We start from the raw sequence: 13287 nt of genomic DNA, 5'->3' as shown, positions 1-13287 counted from the left end.
ACTTCGCATTGAAGTCCCATGTGAATACCAGGATATAGAATGTGGGGCGCGTGCGTGAAACGTGGGACGAGTATGTGATGTCACACGTGCGTCCTCTACGTGCTACAACATCAGCAGCCCCAGTACGGAAGCAGACGGGTTAAGTATTTATGGGCATTGGGCGATATCTAAGATTTGGGGGGTCATGCTGAAATCGATTGGGAATCGCCTGTGGTGTACAGACAGCCAACAGACCTCTCTCTGAACAGAGAGAGAACTGTCTGTAGGTCGAATCCTCCCATACATTGCTAGATATATGGACACCTCTAGGCACATATGTTTCTAAAGTGTGGCTGAAACTATTGATCTTAGCATTGTATAGCGAAAACTCACTGGGTAATGGGTGGAGGAAAGACTACCTGACAGTTCTAGGAATGATTGGTGCGCAAACCTGATGTCCCTGGAGGATACTGAACAGCAGTACTTTGTGTTGAGTCTTGGTAATCCATCACAATTGCTTGTTGACTCCCTGCCATCTGCTCGGATATGAGCTTTTCCCCATGGCAAAGACCCAGGATCTGTACACTAATCTTTGTGTACTGGTTAGGCGCGTGGCGCTATTAGGTTAACAGCCGGTGATCCAGAAGTGTTAGGTCCCATAAAATTGGCATGCGCAAGTAGTCAATGGCAATTTTACAGCTCTTTGATGAATAGGGGCCTTTATCCTTTAAAAGCTATTAGTTGCAAAAAACACTTTGTCTATGGGCATCTAACTGCAAAGCAGGTCATTTGGGCACCAGTGGGGAGGGGAACCTGAGATGGGGCAGTAGAGTAAACGTATACATACCTGGTGCTTCCTCCAGCCCCCTCCGACCTGATTGTTCTCTCGACGTCCTCCGCTGCCTCTCTGTTAGTCCACAATTGGCTCAGGTAAGTCCGCCGGTCTGGGGTCAACTGCGCATTCACGGCCTGGCCCCCATCGTGCTCCTGTCACTGGGAGAGTGCTGCGTCTGCGCAGGCACAGAACGCTGCCGGCCGTGGGAGCGTGACGGAGGAGCGTATGTGGCCAGGATCTGCCTACGCCAACTGGACAAATTACCAGGACAGATTGCAGACGAACAGAGAGGCGGCAGAGGACATCAAGAGAGCGATCAGGCTGAAGGGGGCATGAGTAAACCCCAGGTATATATACATTTTCTCCCCTTCCCCATCTCAAGTACACTTTAATTGCGGCTCCCACTGTGTAATTTGTGCACCAGTACCTGATACAAGTACCTGATAAATAGCGATGATAGACAGCGCAGATGGAGTATTTTGAAGTGGAAGGCGGCACTGATATCGGCAACGGTTGCAGCCAGGGTTGGTGAAGTTAGTATTAGGCATGAGCAGGGGGGTGGTTAAGTTTAGGCATCGGTAGAGGGAGGGTTAGTGTGAGAATATTGTTAGGTTCAGTGATAACATCATTGGATATTGGGGGGGGGGGGAGAATGTGTGTGGCGGGGAGGTCAGTTAGTGTTAGGCTTTGGTAGAGAGAGCTGACATTAAAGATACACTGTAACGAGAAAAACGTCCCCTGGGGGGTACTCACCTCGGGGGGGGGGGGGGGGGGAAGCCTCAGGATCCTAATGAGGCTTCCCCCGTCCTTCTCTGTCCTACGGGGGTCTCATTGCAGCCCTTCAAAGCCGGCGTGACAAATCCGACAGCCTGTTCAATATTTACCTTCCCTGGCTCCAGCGGGGGCGCTGTTGCGGCTCTTCCCATGGAGATAGGCGGAAATAGCTGATCTCCGTCGGGTCCACTCTACTGCGCAGGCGTAGGAGACTTGTGCCTGTGCAGTAGAGCGGCCTGACGGAGATCGGCTATTTCTGCCTATCTCCGTGGGAAGAGCGGATACTGCGCCTGCGCTGGAGCCACGGAGGTAAATATTTACATCGCTGCCGTTCCGGGAGGATTTTCGCCGCCACCGTGGGACCGAGGAGGACGGGGGAAGCCTCAATAGGATCCGGAGGCTTCCCCCACCCGAGGTGAGGACCCCCCAGGGGAGGTTTTTTCGTTACAGATTTTCTTTAATGATCACTCCAACACTACCTTTTGCAATACAAACACACTGAATGGCAGAGATGTGTGTTATGAAGAGGGAAGGTGCAAGCAATTTTAAACATTTTGGAACCTGTAATGAAAAAAATACTTACCTCTGTAGAGGGAGGTCTCTGGATAGTCCAGAGGCTTCCTGGATCCTCTTACATTCTGCCGTTTCCGCGCAGGGCCCCTCTGAACACTTGTGACAAGAGCTTGTCGTATATGTTCTTGGCCGGCTATACACGAGCGGCTTTGTTCTACTGTACATATTTGGAGTATATAAACCACACTCTATATTTTAAGCTATAATATAGAGCAATGCTAATGACCCTTTGAACTTTCCTGCAGTAAAACCTTATCTCAAGCTCTCTCTCACTGCTTCTTGGCTGTTTTAAGTGCTTCAGAAAACAGGACTTTTATTAGACCCATCTGTCTGATGGGAAATTACATGGTGTATACCAGGCATTAGACCCTGAACAAGCATCCAGATTAGATGTTTCTGACTGAAGTCTGATAAGATTTGCTACATGCAACCGGTATTGGTTAAAAGGAAATAAATATGTCGCTTCAGGTTCCCTTTAATTAAAAATAACACCTTGCTTGTGAGACACGGCTTTGTCTATTACAGCCTGGTTGCAGACATAGAAGCCCTTATGAAAGATGGCCGCCTTGTTGTGGTGAAATGTGAGGAGTGGTTAGAGGAGGGAGGAGTTTCTATGAGGCAGTGATGTCAAATGACTTCCCAGAGCTAAATGACTTCTGAGAAACAGAACTGTTTACAGTATGGTTACCTAACAACATTTCCCCTGCATTTTACGCCAAGTAAACAAGCTCAGATTTCATTTTGTAACAACCTAACCACAAATTCCCCCTATCACAGTGATGGCTTATCTCTTGCTCTCTTGTTTTTTGTTGTTGTTGTGTTAATGTTAAACCAGAGTAGGGAAATGTTATTGTATAATAACATCTATTGTTTATTGTGCCGACTGTATCCCTGTTTATCCTTCACTTCCTGTTACTGGTGGCAGAACAGACAGTAACACTCAAATGGTAATAAAGTCATAAGTAAAAATGGATTTAGGATGTACAGACCCTTCCTGTTTGTATTAAATCCATTGTCATGCCAACAAAGAAAAAAAACAAAACGGTGATAAAAATCCAGTTCAGTATAAAGGCAGCCATACACTGGTCGATTGCCACCAGATCAACCAGCAGATAGATCCCCTCTGTGATCGAATCTGATCAAAGAGGGATCTATTGGCTGCCTACACTGCAAACAGATTTTGAATTGATTTCACTATGAAATCGATTCACAATCTGTAGAGCTGCCGTCGCCCCCAGCATACATTACCTGATCCGGCCGGCGTGAGTCCCCCGGTCTCCGCTGTCTCTTCTCCGCTCTGGGCTTCAGCTTCACTTTACTTCCTGTCGGGGGTAGTTTAAACAGTAGAGGGCTAATGTCGGTCGTCGGATATTCAAACGCCGCTATCGACGCACTCCCGACCACCACCCCCCACCCCCCTCCGGCGATCAAGCAAAATTTTCCGCGCGGACAGATCTGCGGAAATCAGTCGATTGGTCAGTGTCTCATCGATTTCAAAGCAGATTTGATCACAGTGATCGAATCTGCTGTCTATTGGTGGGAAATCGTGTAAGTGTATGAGTGTATGGGCACCTTAACCACTTAACGACCGCCCCCAGCCGATGGGCGGCGGCAAAGACCGGGCCCAAACGACCGCAATACGCCCATCGGCGGGGGCGGCTGCGGGAGTGGCTGTGCGGCGATCGCGTCATTCGTGACGCGATCAGCCGCCGGGGACTGGCTCCGCCCACCGTTCGTTGTAACCCGCCGGCCGTTCGGAAGCGCCGGCGGGTTACTAGCACCCGGATCGCCGCATGTAACAAGTATAATAGGCTTTGTAATGTATACAAAGCCTATTATACTGGCTGCCTCCTGCCCTGGTGGTCCCAGTGTCCGAGGGACCACCAGGGCAGGCTGCAGCCACCCTAGTCTGCACCCAAGCACACTGATTTCCCCCTCCCCTGCCCCCTGATCGCCCACAGCACCCCTCAGACCCCCCCCTGCCCACCCCCCAGACCACTGTTTGCACCCAGTCACCCCCCTAATCACCCATCAATCACTCCTTGTCACTATCTGTCAACGCTATTTTATTTTTAAGTCCCTAATCTGCCCCCTACTCCCTCCTGATCACCCCCCCACCCCTCAGATTCTCCCCAGACCCCCCCCCAGACCCCCCCCCCCGTGTACTGTATGCATCTATCCCCCCTGATCACCTGTCAATCACCTGTCAATCACCCGTCAATCACCCGTCAATCACCCCCTGTCACTGCCACCCATCAATCAGCCCCTAACCTGCCCCTTGCGGGCAATCTGATCACCCACCCACACCAATAGATCGCCCGCAGATCCGACATCAGATCACCTCCCAAATCCATTGTTTACATCTCTTATCTCCTCTAAACACCCACTAATTACCCATCAATCACCCCCTATCACCACCTGTCACTGTTACCCATCAGATTAGACCCTAATCTGCCCCTTGCGGGCACCCAATCACCCGCCCACACGCTCAGATTGCCCTCAGACCCCCCCTTATCAATTCGCCCGTGCAATATTTACATCTGTTATTCCCTGTAATAACCCACTGATCACCTGTCAATCACCCATCAATCACCCCCTGTCACTGCCACCCATCAATCACCCCCTGTCACTGCCACCCATCAAACAGCCCCTAACCTGCCCCTTGCGGGCAATCTGATCACCCACCCACACCAATAGATCGCCCGCAGATCCGACATCAGATCACCTCCCAAATCCATTGTTTACATCTCTTATCTCCTCTAAACACCCACTAATTACCCATCAATCACCCCCTATCACCACCTGTCACTGTTACCCATCAGATTAGACCCTAATCTGCCCCTTGCGGGCACCCAATCACCCGCCCACACGCTCAGATTGCCCTCAGACCCCCCCTTATCAATTCGCCCGTGCAATATTTACATCTGTTATTCCCTGTAATAACCCACTGATCACCTGTCAATCACCCATCAATCACCCCCTGTTACTGCCACCCATCAATCACCCCCTGTCACTGCCACCCATCAAACAGCCCCTAACCTGCCCCTTGCGGGCAATCTGATCACCCACCCACACCAATAGATCGCCCGCAGATCCGACATCAGATCACCTCCCAAATCCATTGTTTACATCTCTTATCTCCTCTAAACACCCACTAATTACCCATCAATCACCCCCTATCACCACCTGTCACTGTTACCCATCAGATTAGACCCTAATCTGCCCCTTGCGGGCACCCAATCACCCGCCCACACGCTCAGATTGCCCTCAGACCCCCCCTTATCAATTCGCCCGTGCAATATTTACATCTGTTATTCCCTGTAATAACCCACTGATCACCTGTCAATCACCCATCAATCACCCCCTGTCACTGCCACCCATCAATCACCCCCTGTCACTGCCACCCATCAAACAGCCCCTAACCTGCCCCTTGCGGGCAATCTGATCACCCACCCACACCAATAGATCGCCCGCAGATCTTCTCTCCTCTAAACACCCACTAATTACCCATCAATCACCCCCTATCACCACCTGTCACTGTTACCCATCAGATTAGACCCTAATCTGCCCCTTGCGGGCACCCAATCACCCGCCCACACCTCAGAACGCCCTCAGACCCCAGCCCTGATCACCTCGCCAGTGCATTGCTTGCATCTATTTCCCCCCTCTAATCACACCTTGAGACACCCATCAATCACCTCCTGTCACCCCCTAGCACACCTACCCATCAGATCAGGCCCTAATTTGCCCCGTGTGGGCTCCTGATCACTCGGCCAAACCCTCAGATCCCCCTCAGACCCCCTTCCGATCACGTCCCCAGTGCATTGATTGCATCTATTTTCCCCTCTAACCGCCCCCTGAGACACCCATCAATCACCTCCTGTCACCCCCCTAGCACTCCTATCCATCAGATCAGGCCCAATACATCCTGTCATCTAAGAGGCCACCCTGCTTATGACCGCTTCCACAAAATTTGCCCCCTCATAGACCACCTGTCATCAAAATTTGCAGATGCTTATACCCCTGAACAGTCATTTTGAGAAATTTGGTTTCCAGACTACTCACAGTTTTGGGCCCGTAAAATGCCAGGGCAGTATAGGAACCCCACAAGTGACCCCATTTTAGAAAGAAGACACCCCAAGGTATTCTGTTAGGTGTATGATGAGTTCATAGAATATTTTATTTTTTGTCAAAAGTTAGAGGAAATTGGATTTTTATTGTTTTTTTCACAAAGTGTCATTTTTCACTAACTTGTGACAAAAAATAAAATCTTCTATGAACTCACCATACCCCTAACGGAATACCTTGGGGTGTCTTCTTTCTAAAATGGGATCACTTGTGGGGTTCCTATACTGCCCTGGCATTTTAGGGGCCCTAAACCGTGAGGAGTAGTCTAGAATCCAAATGCCTCAAAATGACCTGTGAATAGGACGTTAGGCCCCTTAGCGCACCTAGGTTGCAAAAAGTGTCACACATGTGGTATCGCCGTACTCAGAAGAAGTAGTATAATGTGTTTTGCGGTGTATTTTTATACATACCCATGCTGGGTGGGAGAAATCTCTCTGTAAATGGACAATTGTGTGTAAAAAAAATCAAATAATTGTCATTTACAGAGATATTTCTCCCACCCAGCATCTGTATGTGTAAAAATACACCCCAAAACACATTATACTACTTCTCCTGAGTACGGCGGTACCACATGTGTGGCACTTTTTTGCACCCTAAGTGCGCTAAGGGGCCCAAAGTCCAATGAGTACCTTTAGGATTTCACAGGTCATTTTGCGACATTTGGTTTCAAGACTACTCCTCACGGTTTAGGGCCCCTAAAATGCCAGGGCAGTATAGGAACCCCACAAATGACCCCATTTTAGAAAGAAGACACCCCAAGGTATTCCGTTAGGAGTATGGTGAGTTCATAGAAGATTTTATTTTTTGTCACAAGTTAGCGGAAAATGACACTTTGTGAAAAAAAACAATTAACATCAATTTCCGCTAACTTGTGACAAAAAAAAAAAATCTTCTATGAACTCACCATACTCCTAATGGAATACCTTGGGGTGTCTTCTTTCTAAAATGGGGTAATTTGTGGGGTTCCTATACTGTCCTGGCATTTTAGGGGCCCTAAACCGTGAGGAGTAGTCTTGAAACGAAATTTCTCAAAATGACCTGTGAAATCCTAAAGGTACTCATTGGACTTTGGGCCCCTTAGCGCAGTTAGGGTGCAAAAAAGTGCCACACATGTGGTATCGCCGTACTCAGGAGAAGTAGTATAATGTGTTTTGGGGTGTATTTTTCCACATACCCATGCTGAGTGGGAGAAATATCTCTATAAATAGACAATTGTGTGTAAAAAAAATAAAAAAAATTGTCATTTACGGAGATATTTCTCCCACCCAGCATGGGTATGTGTAAAAATACACCCCAAAACACATTATACTACTTTTCCTGAGTACGGCAATACCACAGCCTAACTGCGCTAAGGGGCCCAAAGTCCAATGAGCATCTTTAGGCTTTACAGGGGTGCTTACAATTAGGCACCCCCCAAAATGCCAGGACAGTGAACACACCCCACAAATGACCCCATTTTGGAAAGTAGACACTTCAAGGTATTCAGAGAGGAGCATAGTGAGTCCGTGGCAGATTTCATTTTTTTTTTTTCGCAAGTTAGAAGAAATGGAAACTTTTTTTTTTGTTGTTGTTGTCACAAAGTGTCATTTTCTGCTAACTTGTGACAAAAAATAAAATCTTCTATGAACTCACCATGCCTCTCACTGAATACTTTGGGATGTCTTCTTTCCAAAATGGGGTCATTTGGGGGATATTTGTACTATCCTGGAATTTTAGCCCCTCATGAAACCTGACAGGTGCGCAGAAAAGTCAGAGATGCTTGAAAATGGGAAAATTCACTTTTGGCACCATAGTTTGTAAACGCTATAACTTTTACCCAATCCAATAAATATACACTGAATGGTTTTTTTTTTATCAAAGACATGTAGCAGAATAACTTTCGCGCTCAAATGTATAGGAAATTTTACTTTATTTGAAAAATGTCAGCACAGAAAGTTAAAAAAGTCATTTTTTTGACAAAATTCATGTCTTTTTTGATGAATATAATAAAAAGTAAAACTCGCAGCAGCAATCAAATAGCATCAAAAGAAAGCTGTATTAGTGACAAGAAAAGGAGGTAAAATTCATTTAGGTGGTAGGTTGTATGACCGAGCATTAAACCGTGAAAGCTGCAGTGGTCTGAATGGAGAAAAAGGCTCTGGTCCTTAAGGGGCGAAAAGACTGTGGTCCTGAAGTGGTTAAGGGCTGGTGCACACCAGAGCGGTTCTGGAGCATTTTTTAAAACGCTTGCAGGGTGAAAACCGCTTGGCTAATGAAAGTGAATGGGATGGTGCACACCAGAGCGGCTCATTTTTTCCACAAACGTAAACTCGGGGGCTGCAGATTTTATTCGATTCCTGAGGCGTTTCTGCCGCAATGTTAAGGTATAGGAAAGTGGAAAACCTCTCTGAAAAACGCTAGATCAGAGCGGTTTTCCAGGTGTTTTTGTTACAGAAGCTGATCAGTAACAGCTTTACTGTAACAAAATATGAAATCTGCTAAAGAAAAACGCTCCCAAAAAACGCTAGGCATGTTTAGAAAACCTCTCTAAACATGCCTAGAATCACTCTAAAAGGCCCAGTGCCCACCAAAACCGCTAGCAGATCTGCAAAACGCTAGAGGTTTTTGAAGCAGATTTTCAGAGCGATTCTAGGCATATTTAGAGAGATTTTCTAAACATGACTAGCGTTTTCTGGAGCGTTTTTGTGTAGCAGATTTCACATATTGTTACAGTTAGGTGTTACTGAACAGCTTCTGTAACAAAAACGCCTGGAAAACCGCTCTGATCTAGAGTATTTCAGAGCGGTTTGCGCCTTTCCTATACTTTACATTGAGGCAGAAACGCATTTGCAAACCGCAAAAGTGCTGCAGGACCCACGTTTGTGGTTTGCTAAAAACCTCAAACCGCTAGTGTGCACCATCCCATTGAGATACATCAACCAAGCGTTTTTACAGGCAGCAGCGGTTTGCGAAACGCTTCAAAAACCGCTTGGTGCGCACCAGGCCAGAATCTGCTTCAAAAACGTCTAGCATTTTGCAGATCTGCTAGCGGTTTTTGGTGTGCACTGGGCTTTTACTGAAAACTGCTTTAGATAACGAACTGAAGTACCTGTGGACATCAGCTCTGAATGCTCTGTGCCTCTGTGCATTTTGGGGCCTTCACAAGCAAGATGGCAGCTCCTATGCTGACAAAATAAATAGAGATTAGCTATGAGAGAAAGTTAAACTGAGTCTGAAGTCTCTGGCAAAAAAACAAAACCGATACTCACCTAAGGAGAGGGAAGGCTCTGGGTTCTATAGAGCCTTCCCATTCTTTTTCACGGTATGCTCGTTCCAAGGCTGGATCCCCGTTCAAATCCACCACCGAAGGAGGCTTCAGCAGTTCCCGAAGACGGGTGGCTCCGCACTGCGCATGCGCAAGAATGCATGTGCAGTACAGAGCAGCCGTCTTTGAGAGCACTGGGGCTCCTGAAGACTTCCGAAGCCTCGGGCAGTGGCAGAGAGCAGTCTCCGACTCATCGGTCCGTGACTGTTAAAAGGGGAGTCAGTGGTGGAATGCGCGAACCAGGAGAGGAACAGGAAGGCACTACAGGACCCAGAGCGTTTCCTCTCCTTAGGTAACTGTGTTTTTTGAATGGCTTCAGACATTCAGTCAATATGGCCAGCAGAAAGATCTCTCTACGATTATTATCTGACAAGGGTGCTGCTTGGCCCTTCAGATGAGAACGTGAGTTAATTGCTCAGTGCAGTACATATGTTAATTAAGTAGAGCAAGTATTTATCTACGGATATATGTGTTGTTTTTTCTGGGATAGTATGCCTGAGAGCTCCTCTTTAAGGACCAGAGATTGCTGGTACCAAATAACTCCCGACGAAATGCCGCACATACCCGCCGTTCGCGTCGGCCACGCCACTCTCCCATTGCCGCAGTCCCCTCTCTCTGCCGTCACTATGACGGAAGAGCTCTGTGCGCCGGTCAGTCGCCGCTTTCATTGGCTCCTGACCCTGTCCATCAATGTAAGCCAGTGGGATTGGCTCACAATGATGACAAGCTCAGGAGCCAATAAAATCGGCTTCTGCCCAGCTCACACTGCTCTGCTGTCATACTGATGGCAGGGCGAGTGATCTGCAGCGGGGAGAGAGCAACGTGATGGATGGTAGCAGCGGGAACGTGCGGTGTGATGACGTGCGGTGTGATGACGTGCGGTGTGATGACATGCGGTGTGATGACGTGTGGTGTGATGACGTGTGCGGTGTGATGACGTGCGGTGTGATGACGTGCGGTGTGATGACGTGCGGTGTGATATGTGATGACGTGCGGTGTGATGACGTGCGGTGTGATGACGTGCGGTGTGATGACGTGCGGTGTGATGACGTGCGGTGTGATGATGTGCGGTGTGGCGGTGTGATGACGTGCGGTGTGATGACGTGCGGTGTGATGAGGTGCGGTGTGATGAGGTGCGGTGTGATGAGGTGCGGTGTGATGAGGTGCGGTGTGATTACGTGCGGTGTGATGACGTGCGGTGTGATGGCGTGCGGTGTGATGACGTGCGGTTTGATGACGTGCGGTGTGATGATGTGCGGTGTGGCGGTGTGATGACGTGCGGTGTGATGACGTGCGGTGTGATGACGTGCGGTGCGATGACGTGCGGTGCGATGACGTGCGGTGCGATGACGTGCGGTGCGATGACGTGCGGTGCGATGACGTGAGGTGCGATGACGTGAGGTGCGATGACGTGCGGTGCGATGACGTGCGGTGCGATGACGTGCGGTGCGATGACGTGAGGTGCGATGACGTGCGGTGCGATGACGTGCGGTGCGATGACGTGCGGTGCGATGACGTGCGGTGCGATGACGTGCGGTGCGATGACGTGCGGTGCGATGACGTGCGGTGCGATGATGTGTGGTGTGATGATGGGCGGTGTGGCGGTGTGATGACGTGCGGTGTGATGATGTGCGGTGTGATAATGTGCGGTGTGATAATGTGCGGTGTGATGATGTGCGGTGTGATGATGTGCGGTGTGATGATGTGCGGTGTGATGATGTGCGGTGTGATGATGTGTGGTGTGATGATGTGCGGTGTGGCGGTGTGATGACGTGCGGTGTGATGACGTGCGGTGTGATAAGGTGCGGTGTGATGACGTGAGGTGCGATGACGTGAGGTGCGATGACGTGCGGTGCGATGACGTGCGGTGCGATGACGTGCGGTGCGATGACGTGCGGTGCGATGACGTGCGGTGCGATGACGTGCGGTGCGATGACGTGCGGTGCGATGACGTGCGGTGTGATCAAGTGCGGTGTGATGACGTGCGGTGTGATGACGTGCGGTGTGATGACGTGCGGTGTGATGACGTGTGGTGTGATGATGTGCGGTGTGTCGGTGTGATGACGTGCGGTGTGATGATGTGCGGTGTGATGATGTGCGGTGTGATAATGTGCGGTGTGATGATGTGCGGTGTGATGATGTGCGGTGTGATGATGTGCGGTGTGATGATGTGCGGTGTGATGACGTGCGGTGTGATGACGTGCGGTGTGATGACGTGCGGTGTGATGACGTGCGGTGTGATGACGTGCGGTGTGATGACGTGCCGTGTGATGATGTGCCGTGTGATGATGTGCGGTATGATGATGTGTGGTGTGATGATGTGCGGTGTGGCGGTGTGATGACGTGCGGTGTGATGATGTGCGGTGTGATAATGTGCGGTGTGATAATGTGCGGTGTGATGATGTGCGGTGTGATGATGTGCGGTGTGATGATGTGCGGTGTGATGATGTGTGGTGTGATGATGTGCAGTGTGGCGGTGTGATGACGTGCGGTGTGATGATGTGCGGTGTGATAATGTGCGGTGTGATAATGTGCGGTGTGATGACGTGCGGTGTGATGACGTGCGGTGTGATGACGTGCGGTGTGATGACGTGCGGTGTGATGACGTGCGGTGTGATGATGTGTGGTGTGATGATGTGCGGTGTGAAATCTATGCCCTGACAGAAATAACAGGATCAAAACGGGGAAGATTTCAATCATTTAAGTGAACCTCCGGACTAAAAATCTACTCGGCAGCACTGAAAAGGCTTGGTGTTCCTTTAACAGTTTCACAGCATCAGAACTTGTTTTTCTTACCTAAACCTCATTTTTAGCTGCACAGAAGAAAACTGATAATGTTGTTCTCGTTCTGCTGTTTTGGTGCAAATTTTTTTTTGAATTTGAGATTTGAAGCCTAGCACACGCAGCTGGGAGGGTTGATCTGGACACAGGACAGTTGGAACTGTCTCCTGCTCCCTGTCACCTCCTTTCAACCAAAAAGATGACTGCCCTCATGAAATCACAAACATTTGCCTGTTCTTTTAAAACAGGGTAGGTAAGAGAATATATTACCTATCTATTTTAATTAACATAACTAATGTAACGTTATGACAGTATGTTTGTTTAGGCTGAAGTGGTTAACACTTTAATGAGTTGAAGAAGCTTTACTGAATATTAATTGTGACTGCATACCGGAATATGAGATTGCTGTATGCTCATAGTAACAGCACAGAAATGAATAACAGCACACTGGATGAACAGCAACATAAACAGTAACAGATACGCTGGATGTGGTACAGGGCATATTTCAGAAACTCACAGAACAGCAAATGTTGTCTCTACAGCACTCTGTGGGATGAGCAGCATTGGACTAACCCTCAATTCAGTGACGGACAAAGCCAATAGTGGCCCCCAGAGTCGGATTTACCATAAGGCATTGTAGGCACGTGCCCAAAGGCGCCTGATGATGTAAAGGCGGCTCACTAGCCTCCTTCAGTGCCTCCCTCCTTCCCTATCAGAGGTTACTCACCCAGCTCTCGGCATTCCACTGATGAGATCTCCCATCAGTCGGGGGCAGCTTAATACTAAGGGACACCTGTAACTACCTATGATGGGCAAGGGAAGTAAGGAAGAGGTGATAGCTGGGCCAGCCAGCATACCTGCAGTGTGGTTTGGCAAGGGGGGGGGGGGGGGGGGTGTTATAGGTTCAAGGAGG

This window comes from Hyperolius riggenbachi, chromosome 12 (genome assembly GCF_040937935.1).
Source record: "Hyperolius riggenbachi isolate aHypRig1 chromosome 12, aHypRig1.pri, whole genome shotgun sequence".
Taxonomy (NCBI): domain Eukaryota; kingdom Metazoa; phylum Chordata; class Amphibia; order Anura; family Hyperoliidae; genus Hyperolius; species Hyperolius riggenbachi.
This window is presented reverse-complemented; position numbering follows the sequence as displayed.